The sequence below is a fragment of the Chiroxiphia lanceolata genome, chromosome Z (assembly GCF_009829145.1).
Source record: "Chiroxiphia lanceolata isolate bChiLan1 chromosome Z, bChiLan1.pri, whole genome shotgun sequence".
In the NCBI taxonomy this organism is placed as follows: domain Eukaryota; kingdom Metazoa; phylum Chordata; class Aves; order Passeriformes; family Pipridae; genus Chiroxiphia; species Chiroxiphia lanceolata.
In genome coordinates, this window is record NC_045671.1 from 48,211,471 (window position 1) to 48,224,670 (window position 13,200).

Below are 13,200 nucleotides of genomic sequence, written 5' to 3' on the forward strand. Positions count from 1 at the left end.
AATGTAAACAACTATCACATAAACTGAGGTTTTTCACCCATTGATATCCATAAGACAATTTATAATCCTCAAGCTTGAGAGAAAATGGGAGTTTCTTAACTTATTTCGGGAAGGGCAAAATGTATTTGATGTTTTAATTTTACTAAGAGGTTTCTAAGTGGTAAAAAGGGAATACAAACCCAGCCTGTCTTGCCTCACTTTTCCTACTCAGGCCAAGAAGGTTGTCAGGTATAATTCTTCTTCTACATATGAAAATTTCCTATATTAGGCTTTTCAGCATTCAGCTGTCTCCCATGTGCTATGCAACATTTGCTTAGTAAAAAATAGGGGTGGAAACATGGACTACAGTGACATTAGAAAACAGATGTGTCCAGTCCTATACAAGCTCTAAAAGATGCAAAATTTCTAAATTATTTATGAAAATCAGAGTCTTTACAGATAGCAGTGGTTTAAAGCTGAATCTCAGGGAAGACTAACAAATACTAAAGCACTAGGTGCCAAGATCACGACTGCACATTTGTAGGCATAAACATTTCCCAAAAATAGCATTAGGCATTTTTCTATCAAAGATAGAATAAATCAGTGATAAAATTATATAACTTCCAGAATACTTGTTGCTTTCATAATTTAAACTCCCCATCTCGGTGAAGCACTGATAGCTATGAAGAAGAAGTAAAACTCATTGTAGGAGTAAGAGCTTATCATACCTATTTGTACTCTTTTCTATCAAAATTACAGGTTTGCTGGATTCAGCCTTCAGATATCTTGTGGATATTTTTCTTTTTGTAACTTTTTAAAACTTAATCAACAAATTCTTGCTTTTGGCTCCAAGTCCCACTCCTGAGAGAGTGGTTCTGCTTCCAGGAGATATGAACTGTGCTGAACATATCTATACAGTTGTAAAACCTAAAGATGAGAACAATTCATCTACTTGGTCATTTTGTATCAAGCACTGATTGTATATCACTGCTGTTTTCTCAAAACTGGCTTCAAAATGTAACTAAATTTTCATTTTCTTCTGATGTTCATTCCTTCCCTCGTTTTAGCTATTCCCCACCCTTGTAATTTGTTTGTCAGCCCTGATATACCATTATTCCTATATTTCTATGTCTTACATTTGTAGTCAGAGCTCCTACTTTATTACCAGATTCCTTTTTTGTACAAAAGTCACAATCCTTTAAGGGTAGTAGTGCCCCACTCACTCAGCTGTAGAGACAGTGGTTATAAATGTGATGTATGATAAAGAGATACAAAGAGATACTAAATTGATTTATCAGACAATAATCCATGTCCGAAAGATTACGACTTAATAACATTGCTGTTGCAGAAGGCACTATACAGACAGACAAAAGCACACCTCAATTCCCAGTTCCCACTGTAAAGGTTAGTTTTGGAGTAAATGACAGAGCTTCTTAATGTGAAGGAACTTATAGACCGAAAAAAAAAAAAAAAAAAGGACGTTTCTGGGAAGTGAGACAGGAGATTTTTCCGAATGTGCTTTCCACTCTAGTAACTGAAGTCAGTCACAAGCAAATTCAAAACCAATTTGGAGAATGGAATGAAACTGTATCTATGAAGATTGCTCTTTGTAACACAGGCTAATAGGGAACATTCTTGCGAATTATTGCCAGGTGTCTATGTTTACCTTAAGGCTTCAACAAATGTAAGTGGTAATTGAAAAGTTCCTTGCTAAATTTCAACTGAGTTGTAACTTGATATCACTCGCAATAACAGTTCTAATATCAACTCAAAATGAAGCAGAAAAAGAATAACAACTTCAGGGACAGCAAGCAGGAACAGAAATTTCATTCAGTCATACTGTTTAGCTGAAAAGCTTTTGTAGTGAAACTATGGCTGTTTAGAAATCCAAATGATATGATTTAATTTACATCTTACAGCAAATGTAAAAGAAGTTGGATCTCAGCTCAGTGTTCGCTGCAAGGTTCCAATTTTTCAAAAAAAAGGTATTTAAATAAAAGAGTCAAATCGAATAGAGTTTCATGATTTCTACCCAGGGAAAAAAGTTCTACAGCAATTCTACAACCTATTTCATATTATTTTAATGGATGACTCTAGAGGTGATTGAAACTCATATAATCCACTAAAGAAAGCATTTAAGATAAGATTCATAAATGTTTGAATGTATCTGTGCCTGTCGCCATTTTCTTTTCTGCTTATTGAACATTTGTATTTTTAGAATTTTGCTATTCCTAAAAATAGGTTACAATTTTCTTTTCAGTTCAGATTGTTACGCAGGAAGTAAAGAATGCACAGTCTCCCATGATGTTTCTTCTTTCTTTGTTTTAATTGCTCTCAGCATGTGAAATAAAAGATGAGTTTGACTGCAAGTCAAACTTTTTGGCCAGGACTGGAAGAACAGTAGCCAAAACTTTTTTAGAGAGAGAAAAGTTATGCCAAGATAAAATTTAGAAATGGAAGGAAAGCCAAAACCTTTAGTATATCACAAAGAAAAAGTTCTTCAAGAGACCTGTACCCAAGTAATACACAGTAGGAGTTAAGAAAACAAATCACAGGCTCATTTTAAATGTTTTCAGACACACACACAAAATTTTCCAAAAAAATTAAGGAAGATCAAAAATTAAAGTGTGATTCTTTCTCTGTCTAATGACCAAAACTCATAAAATTTCATTATTCTACTCCTTTCTTGATGAAACCGAGCCTTTTCACTAAAAAAAAACCCCAAGGTTTGTGTCTGTAAAAAAAGATCCAGTTGGTGACATTTTAAATAAGTTGTTGCTGTAGTATTTCCGAGAGAAGACTGACTCAAAATACCACTTTAACCTTTTCCCTATTTTGTGTGTGTTCTTCATATTCTTTGTGTTTCCCCTCACTCACATAGAGCAGTTTGCTTTTCAGCTAACTGCTTCCTGATCAACACAAAGAAACGAAACATCTCTCAGGCTCAAAATGTCAAGAAGTCAGCAAAACCAGATTTTCTTCTCTTATCTGAGAGCTACATTTTCCGATAGGTTTTTTATTTCCTTACTTATCCTTGTCAAAGTAAAATGGTGTCTTTACACATAAGCATCTCTGTGAAATATTGTGATACAATCAGAACTAAAACTGGTATTGCCATAAATGGATTAATGAAATAAAAAATCTATTGAGTAGAGTTTTTCAGGTCACAAAGCAGGAGTAAGTAGACAGTTTTAAAAATGTACAATCACATTCTATTAACAAGGGCAATTTACTTTACCTCCGACTGCAGCTATACTTACAATTGTATAAAGCCTTTTACCTGAAGATCCCTATATGCTAATTATAATCTTTACTTTGACATTGAAGCCAGAAAGACAAAATGACAAAGTTCAGCAGAAGCACAGATGATTACAGAAACTGAACTTCCTTAGTCCCTGTCAAGTCATTGACATCACTCTGTGCCAATGCCATCACTTTTGTAAGACCCTTTGAAGCCACATCACAGTTTCTGGATTAACTTGAATTTCTCCTCTCTAGACTGAACAATGGAAAGCAGTAAACAAGAGACAGTGTTTTCCACAATGTCTGAGACAGTTATTTAAAATGCGAAAAGATATTTTACAAGCTTTTGAAAATTTTTCAAGGATAAATCCTTTAAGGTCAGTCAAATTAATATGTGGTATGAACTTTGATTACTCTAAAAAGAGTGAAGGGGCCCCAGCATGGTGTATTAGGAAGGGTTCGGATCATATTGAATCTTGAAACCATGACACCATTGAAAGCTCAACAAAAACCAGTGTTTATTATCAAGAGGTGGCCAACAAAACTAACAAACCCAAAAGGGAGGAAGGAGGAGAGAAATAAGCACCCAGCATGACCTCCCCAGTTACCCAGCTCTTGCCCATAAAATTATCTTACCGACCTAGAATTCCTATAATTACCCATAGCAGAAGCTGCATCCTTGGAGAGTCAGTAAGTTCACAAACTGGCAGGCATCCCTGCCAAAAGGCAATGTTGTCCTTGATGTGAAGCTAGCTCCACTCCAAGAAAGCACTGTCTGCTTTTATACGATTAACTGAGTGACCTCAGCCTAGGCAGGAGTGGTCATCACCGCCCAGCCAAAGGCTCTCCGTCCCACCCCCTTGGTTATGTAAGTGCATCTCTTCTGCGCACGTGTGGCTTTCCCTGCGCCTGTGTACTGCACTCGGGGGGTCTTTTCCAAATGAGTCTGGGGGCGTTTCTTCGTCACTATAGTCTTCAGTCTCTCCTTCAAGCAACCTTGGAGGATGATTAGCCAATCACAGAACACCAATTAAAACAGTTTACAGAAGAAGCTCTCTCTCCAAGGACCCGCTTATCAGTACTTGTTTTTCATAATTGACAGGGAAAGAACAAAACTTTTACAGTTGTCTGGGCCAAACACAGACAAAAAGTATCAGCATAAATTCACCCTGATACACATGGGCTAGCAGTCTCATGAGTATTGTACATCCTGTTCTGAAAATCCTGTCATTATGGAAGAAATGTTCAACCTGGTTAGATTCAGGTTAGTCTGAGCGTGCTACCATGATCCAACATTATACTCTGATTTGTCTAGAGTGACCTCCAGCCGTCTATATCAACCCTAAGTAGCAGAAAACTGTTCTACATCCTCACACAGGAATGGATTTTCAGAGAGTGTTCAGAAGACAGGTGATGCCTTCAGAGGTAAGTAGCTCAGGAAGAACACCTTTTCCCCCGGACCTTGGCCCAATCACATTCCTCCTTCTAAGCCCTCCCCCAGAGACCTTAAAAGCCCACAGAAGTTTCAAATAAACCACTTTTCACCGCTAGAATCCAGAGAAAAGACTTAGTGGCTCTTTCCTCCTACTGAAGGGGAATTGCACCACGGAGACCCTCTCCAAGAAACCACGAGCGAGGAGTCGCTAGCATCAACTCTGTTACAGAAGCTCATTTTCTTCCATTTCTCTAACTATTACATGCCTTAAGGTGACAGGAACTGTTTATAATATCAACTTAATATTTGGAATTATGGCAATATTTCCCCATTCCAAAAACACTATCCCAAATAATTTTGTGTGTTATAGCTAGCTACATAACTCTACAAATTGAAAATTTTTTGCTTTGTGGAAAATAAATTAGAAAGAGGAATTATCTGATATTATGTGATTATTTCTGTATATTACTTTGATTTTCCCATGCATTCAGTGACTCTACATTGTTGTGTTCTGAGGACATGAACACAAGAGCCATCAGTTAATTTGCTCTTTGCCTAATCATTATTATTGTGTATAAGTGTTAGAAGGTATGTGCTGTGAGGAGCAGCTGAGGACTCTGGGTTTGTCTAGTTTGGAGAAAAGGAGACTGAGAGGTGTTCTCATTGCTCTCTGCAGGTTCTTTAGGAGGGGAGGTGGAGAGGGAAGTGCTGATCTCTTCTCCCTGGGATCCAGTGACAAGACATGTGGAAATGGCTCAGAGCTACATTAGAAGAGGAGCAGTCTTTAGGTTAGGAAGCATTTCTTTACTGAGAGGGTTTATGAACCTAAAACAACAGTATCTAAACTTTCCAAGTAAGCAGAATGAAAATGCCTGCTCAACTGCTGCCCAAGACTAGTGACAGTTCAGTGTTGGACAGTGGAGCTCCCTGTCTTTTAAGGAGTCTTTCCCTGGACCCACACAGAAGTGTGTTGGTTTATTCAGTGCAGAGCAGTAGAAGAACATATGTTCTGTGTCAAAGTCCAGTTAACAGGCAGAGTAACCGGACTTTTACTCTCAGCAGACTCCACAGTGCAGTTCACCCAAAACTTTGCAACCAGACTGCCAAAGAATAAACAGTAACAAACAAAACAAACAAATCTATTATCTTCTGCTTCTTATACCTTCTCTTCAGATGGAGACCTAGTTATCAAGTTAATGAATCTATTTTGCCATCTTTTTTAAATGAAGAAGTGATGGTTTATTTTAAGCACAATAACCCATCCTGTATGTTCTCCAGCCTGAGAGGAAAGACAAGAACACAATCTACACATGAAAGTTTTTCACTGTTGCCCTTACTTGGACTTGCTCTATAAGAAGTAGCATCATTCTTTACAATGTATCTTTTACAATCCCTCCCAGAGATGTAATGAACCTATAAAGACTTGTAAAACTTCTTGTGATTTGGGTAATATTTGCAAGGAATTAAGAGATATCATTTATAATTAACAGGCTTTTTTAACATTTACAGGAATTCTGATCCAGTAAGGAAAATACAAGATTTTTTAGTCTCTCTGCTAATCATAAAACCTCTTTTATAAGAACATAAGGTCCCCACACGTAACACAGAAACACTTTAAATTCTCAAATATGTATTGGGGCTCTATAAATCTCAGCATGTTTTGATAGCTAGTCAAAAAGAAGTGAGGATGCTAAATAATGATATCTGAAGTCCAGATGCCTTTATATGCATTACAGATACAGTTTTTCTGCTTGGATGTTATTTTCTGACTGCCTCCTGATCCTGCATTGCAAGCACCACGAAACTTCTATGTAATGAGAAGGCATCTATTTATCCTTCTTCACATAAAGCATAGGCTTGTATTTTAAAGCAAAGTTTGCCAACACAACCTATGTATGATGCCTCTGTAATGAGGGCAATGCTGGACTAAGAACATAAAGACGACATCTAGATTTTTTCCACTTGCAGCCTTTCTCAACCATACGAAACCAGTCAGAATAATTTTAAATCAATAATGATTTGTGAGAGAGTTTAACATTACCCCAGACAAGACAACCCTTGCTATAGCAGTGTATAAACCCTGTTTAATTTTATCAGACACAGAGCAGGCTATTAAAAAGAATAAAAGTGCAAATTCCATTAAAATATCCCTCTTAGAAAAGTAACATAGACATTTTTTTCCTGGCTTTAAATCCAGATTTTCCTCAATTCAATATTTTCTTCTCATTAGAAATGAGAGTGTATTGCAAATATGGGCTAAATTCTCAGAGTAGTGTTTACAATTATACCCATGTGGTTCATGTTGCAGAAGACACTGAATTAGTGAATTTCTGAACTGGTGTCAGAAAAACATTAGTTCAATTCTGCTGGTTAGGTCCTTTTGTAACATTCAGTTGACCTATTTTTAAATTACACCTTGAGATTAAAGTTGATCTGAGCAGTATTTTACTGCTTCTTTCTTTCACCCTAAAAAGAAATATTGAACCTATGACTGGATTTCTTCATATTTATTTTCTCTTTTGGCTTATTTTTCTCAAGGAATTATTTTAAAAATTTTGCTAGATAGGTTGAATTTGGCAGAGCAGCAGAATTTGTCAAACATTATTGAAATTATGAGAACATTACCACTAAAGAGAAGAAAGGATTTGGCTCTTAATAAATTAGGCTCAGCTACACTAAATTTTTCATCACTTTTGCCAAAGAATGGAATCCAAATATGAGAGTTTAATGTTTCTGAACAGTATCACAAAGACCTAAACAAAAAGACCTTTTAAACCCTACCATGTAACCATGAAACCCACCTGTAACCATGCTGGATTCTAAGTCCAGTCATACACTTAGAAGTCAGAAAACATTATTATTCAAAAGACTAAGTAAAGATGACAGAGACTTTATTGGCACTACCCATCTTCTGTACAAAGTTATGAAGAAAACAGGCAGTTAAAAACGTACCTTTGAGTCACTCCTTTGGCAGGAAGGAATTAAATCTATGTTTCTCAGTGAAATGTAATATCTAAAAGGTTGCTACCAACTTTTAGGAAAAACATACCTTGGTGCTTCTGTTGGGATTAGGCAAAATGAGAAAGAAACGAAAGATTCATGTGGTAAATGAGATCCTGACTGCAATTTTGCAGTCAGAAGTTCAGTAGACAGTAAGAAATCCCAGGTCTAGCTGAGTAAGGTTAAGTGTTTTTCAGGCTGGAATTCAGAATAAGGTACCTAAACATATGTTTGGATCCACACTTTCTCCTTCTCAAAGAAAAATATTGTATATAGTTAAATTAAATTAATATTAACAAGTAACTGACTGTTAATATTAATTGTGAACAGAATATGTTAATATTAAGTGTGAACAGAAATCAATTTCCCTTAAGGTTATTTACCTTTTTACACCTTGACACATCTAATGTTCTAAGACTGTTTTTTAATTCAAAATACCCAAGATATGAACTTAAATGTTAGGCAACAAGTTGTTCCTTTCTGTAAACATAATTTCATTCCTTTATATACCATAGAGCAGCACAACAAAATATGTCCAGATTTTTTTTAAGTAGTGGCCATGACAAGTGGAAGAGCTATTCCCATTACACGGAGACCTATTTTTAGATATGTGCCACTGTTTTGGGCAGGAACGAGATGTCAGTTTCTTTGTGGAGTTCTGGTATGAGGCCAGTGTTGTAATGTATTATCGGAAAGAACTTCAGTTTAGCAATAAAATAGTCCCTCTTCAATATTCACTAATTCTTAGGGTTACATTTGTTTCAAAGGTCAGAGTGATGTGGAGAGAACCAAATCCCCAGATCAGCATATACTGTAAGTCAAAGTTATTCAGAGACTACTGGAGTATACTTAAACCAAAATTATTTAAAGACAAATAAATAAATTAACGACAACAAAAAAACTTTAAAAACCACAACCAACCAACCAACCAGCCAAAACCAACAAACCACCAAACACTGAAATGTGTAGTAGACATGGCTGCTTCATATTCTGATTATCCATGCAGGACTCTGCAGTTTAAAGAGCAGTGAAGAGTCAGGTCTGTCATGCAGACTCTTACAAGATGAATCTGAATGCCTTCACACACTGTTCCTTTGAAAGCAGGACGTTCTTTTTGCTTTTGCTCATGACTTGTTTTCTTCTTCTTCTTCTTTTTTTTTTTTTTTTTTTTTTTAAGAGAAATAGGCTTTTTTTACCTCAGGACATTTCTATACAGCCCAGAGAGGAGCATTCAATTTCCAGAGAGTGGAAGGTGTTTAGGCATATTTGTAGCATTTCCTAATATCATTTCAAACAGTGTCCTGCTGACCATACAAGGCATTATGCATCCTGTTACGGGTAGCTTTTTTTTTCTTGTGTGTGCAGGTAGCCTAAATCAGAACTACAGTTTTTAGTAGTGAATTCTGGTGCTTAAAAAAAAAAAAAAAAAGTGTTGCATTTTTCAGCCTTGCAAAAGTCATATCTTCAAAGATTTTACAGTTATTTTCATTACAGATCAAAACTCTTTCAGAAACTACAAGTAACAGCATAAAAGTATTCATTTTTATGAGTTTATCAGGTAAACAGACACAGGTATTTCTGCTAACTGAAGCAGGATGGAATTTGATATGATATTGAAGTTTCACACAAAGAATAAAAATTTTTGGTCTTGAAGAAATGGGCAAATAAATGAGTTAGTTCCTTCATCTGTCTCTGGTAAGCTTTTCAAAACAAGCTATGCGGCAGTGAAGCTGTACAGTACAGAAAGTTTGATAATCATCTAAAATGTAAGGGCTTAATATGAAAGAAACACTTTTTAATCATTAAAAATGATAACTGAGCCACTTTGATTTGAAAAAAAATTCCTAAATTTTCTCAGTTGCCATCTATTAAGTCAAAAATATCTGCAGGTATAACAATTTGAAAGGATTATGGTATGTGCTGGTTTTGGCTGGCGTAGAGTTTGTTTTCTATAAGATATATCAGGTCATATTTTTGATTTGTGCTGAAAACTGTTGATAATTCAGGGATGTTTTAGTTACTGCTGGGCAGCATCAAGGCCTTTTCTGCTCCTCACCCCACCCTGCTAATGAGCAGGCTGGGGGTGCACAAGGAGTTGGGAGGGGGCACAGCCAGGACAGGTAATCCCAGCTGACCACAGGGATATCCCAGATCGTACAGTGTCATGCTCAGTGATGTTTAAAGCTGCGGGAAGAAGAAGGAAGGGGGGAACATTCAGAATAATGGTGTTTTTCTTCCCAAATCACCATTACATGTGATGGGGTCCTGGTCTTATGGAGATGGCTGTACACCTGCCTGTCCATGGGTAGGGGTGAACAAATTCCTTGTTTTGGTTTGCTTATATGTGAGGCTTTTACTTTCCCTATCAAATTGTGTTTACCTCAACCAATGAGTTATCTCACTTCTACACTTCCAATTCTCTCCCTAGCCCAACCAGACAGGGGGTGTGAGCATAGTTGCTGGGGTTAAACCATGACATTATCTCCAGATGAAACCACAAACTCACTCCCTGCTGCTTGGCATCTTAGTTTACACTAGTGTAAGTCTCTGCATGTAAACCTAAGGAAAGTGAGTGTAAAGTATACAGGAAGCACTGTCAACACCTTCTGCTTACACTGAAACATTCTTCATCTCTTTTTTAATCACATGCACAAGGTGCTATGGAAATTTGCACCCAGATATTCAATATTTCTGTAAGAACTTTTGAGATTATTATGCATATTAAAGAGATGGTTTTCAAAGCTTATGAATTTACCTTTGTATAATTAGCCAATATTTCCTTCAAGCTCAGTGTTTCATCTTTTTCATACCGTATCATTCTGTCACAAGCAAGGACATCTATGATCAGTGACTTGCACAAGGTTGGAACCAAAAAAAGACAGTCAAAGGAAAGCAGTGTCTGGAAATCAAGCTGTCAAATGGTGAGTGACTTGTTTTTTAAAGAGGTAATGCAAGTGTAGGATTCAATGCTTGGGCATGGGTAAAGTTTATATAGCAATGTGTAGTCTGGAACAAGGGGCAGCTGAGATCTGGATTTGCACAAAACTCCTGGGATATCTGAAACCAACATGTACGTTAATCAAGGTAACTGAAAGACTCCCTTACAGATGGTCAGACCCTTACAGTGGTCAGAAAAAACTCCTTTTGATACTCCCATCCAGTGAGGCTCACCCATAAAATGCTTCTGCAGAGAAGTTTATTTGGACCTCAGCTGCAAAAGGAGACACTTCACAGCTAGCCACTGGTCTGGCAGCCCATGTAAAACCTGGGAAAGAAAGACTGTAATTAGGGTGACAGGAAAAATTCATTGTTGCTTCAGCCACCTCCTTTTCCAGTTCATCCAGAACAGTCCGAAGAATGAGATGCTCAGAACTGTCTGGTCACGTGGTGCTTGAGGACAGCAAATGCTCATGTTGAAGGTTCTTCAGTTGTGGTAGACATTTCCTGTGGGACATACCAAATATTTCGGCATTTGGGGGATTTTAAACACCTTGCTAAGGATATTAAAGTTCCGTGAGAGCTCTGCTTTCTGAGCACTACAAGCAGACAGAGGTAGGACATTGCCAAAGGCCTTGTTCAACCAGGAGTTCCCACTGCCAAGGTTTTCTCATTTAGTCCTGTATCAAGGGCACAGCTAAGCACTGATTAAATTATTCAGGCATTATGTTTGAACTCTATCAGTAATTGAGTAATGTGGTTTTTTTTTTTATGAATTTTTTGCTCTTATTCTAGCCACTGATTATTGCATAGTTCTTGTTGAGGAGCCTTCTGTTTTCTTCTGTACTCCTCCAAATAGTCAGCTCTCATTTTCAAGGAAGCTGATCCCCGTCATCCCCTTAGAGTCTTCCTTTTATCTATCCATCAAGCATCAGAGAGGGAAAAACCCATGGACTTGTTTTAAGTTCTTACAGAGACACTATTTAAAGTAAAGGAAAGGTGAGAGACTGGTTGAGTGCTTGTTTTAGCCAGAAGATAGGATTTTGGAGAGAAAAAATTAGTTTTTTACACTCTCCAAACTGATGCAAGAAAGGCAGAGCACAGTTATTTCTATGAAAGGAATAAGCCTTAATTTATAAGTGAATAATGTATATAGTGTATAATGAATAAGTGGTGCCTCGAGGAGCTGTAAGCAGGAGACAGTCTAGTGCCTTGTATGCAATATAGGAAAGCCCAATGTCAGACACAAGCTTTGAAAACAGCTTTAATATGAACCATATGGAGTGGACAGAAAAACCTTCCACAATTATGTAGTCCTGCAGCACCAAATCTCTTCCATTCACTTTTATGTTATAGCTTTTGTCTATTTCAAGGCACTTAGTGCGTCAGTACTGCACTAGCAATGAATATCAATGCAGAACAGGGTTTGCCAATGTGATCTTACATCAGAATAAATCTCCATGGTTTGTTGAACTTTCCCTGCTAAGAAAAGAATTTTTAGTTTAAACCAAGAGTGGACATAAATTGTTGATCAGGATGAACCTGCAGTGTTAAAAGTTGTCAAGTCTCCATTGGTTCATGATTATGAATTGTGTCTTTGCCAACAGGTTACATTCTCTGTGAAACTGTTTTTAGGTTGACCTTTCTCCTGAAGTAGATGATGTCTAAATGGATTCTTATCCCCCTGGATTTAATAAAGCGACCTTGGTTTGCCCTGGTGTCAGTGGGAGAGTGGGTCAGAAGAGCTGTTTTTATTGGGTTTACTTTACTCTCTTTTTTTATTTAATAAAGAGGAAACAGAAGCCAAACATTTGGCAATCTTATTGGTTCACAAGAACTTTATCTGGCAAAGTGAATAAAACAAGAGGCTTTCCATTGCTACATCTTGAAATGGACTGACATATGGCAGTGAAGAACCTTTCTAAAGTTCAGGCAAGGCATTAAAAAGAGGATTATAAAGGGCTTCATTAGAATTGAGGAGGGAAACTGTTACTCAGCATTTCAATTACAGAGCTCCATGAGTGGCAGTAAGAAATAATAGACACAAATTGGTACTACTGAATATTCCTAACTATCTATTCAGCAGCCTTGAAAAGTGATTTGTGTTTGGATACTGCCATAAATTTGTTCTTTCTCCAGTTTCCCAAAATGTTCATTCCAAAGAATTTTGTCAATGTAAAATTATGGACCTTGAATATTCTCCTTTTCAGTCTGATTGCACCCCCAATAGCATTTTTCTGCAATTTTTTCCCTGCTGTGGGTATGTGTATTTTATTGAAAGCATTCTCACAATCTAAAGTCCAAACTAATAAACAGCAAGGTGCCTTCCATAAAATTCCTTATTTTAATTAGCCCACAGAACCTGTGAGTACTGAATGCTGTATTTACTTCAAAAATCACTTTGGGCATGCCATCAGTTGACATGGTAGCCTTACTACGTACATAAAATGATAGTCATGTGGTCACCACTACAAGAAAAAGAAAATCCTTGTGTTACAGATATGGTGAGTTCTATATTTGCTGTTGATCATAGATGGGACTTTTATTTAAATATTAGAAATGAATAATGTTTATCCTCCTTCCTTTATGACAAATAATGTTGTAAA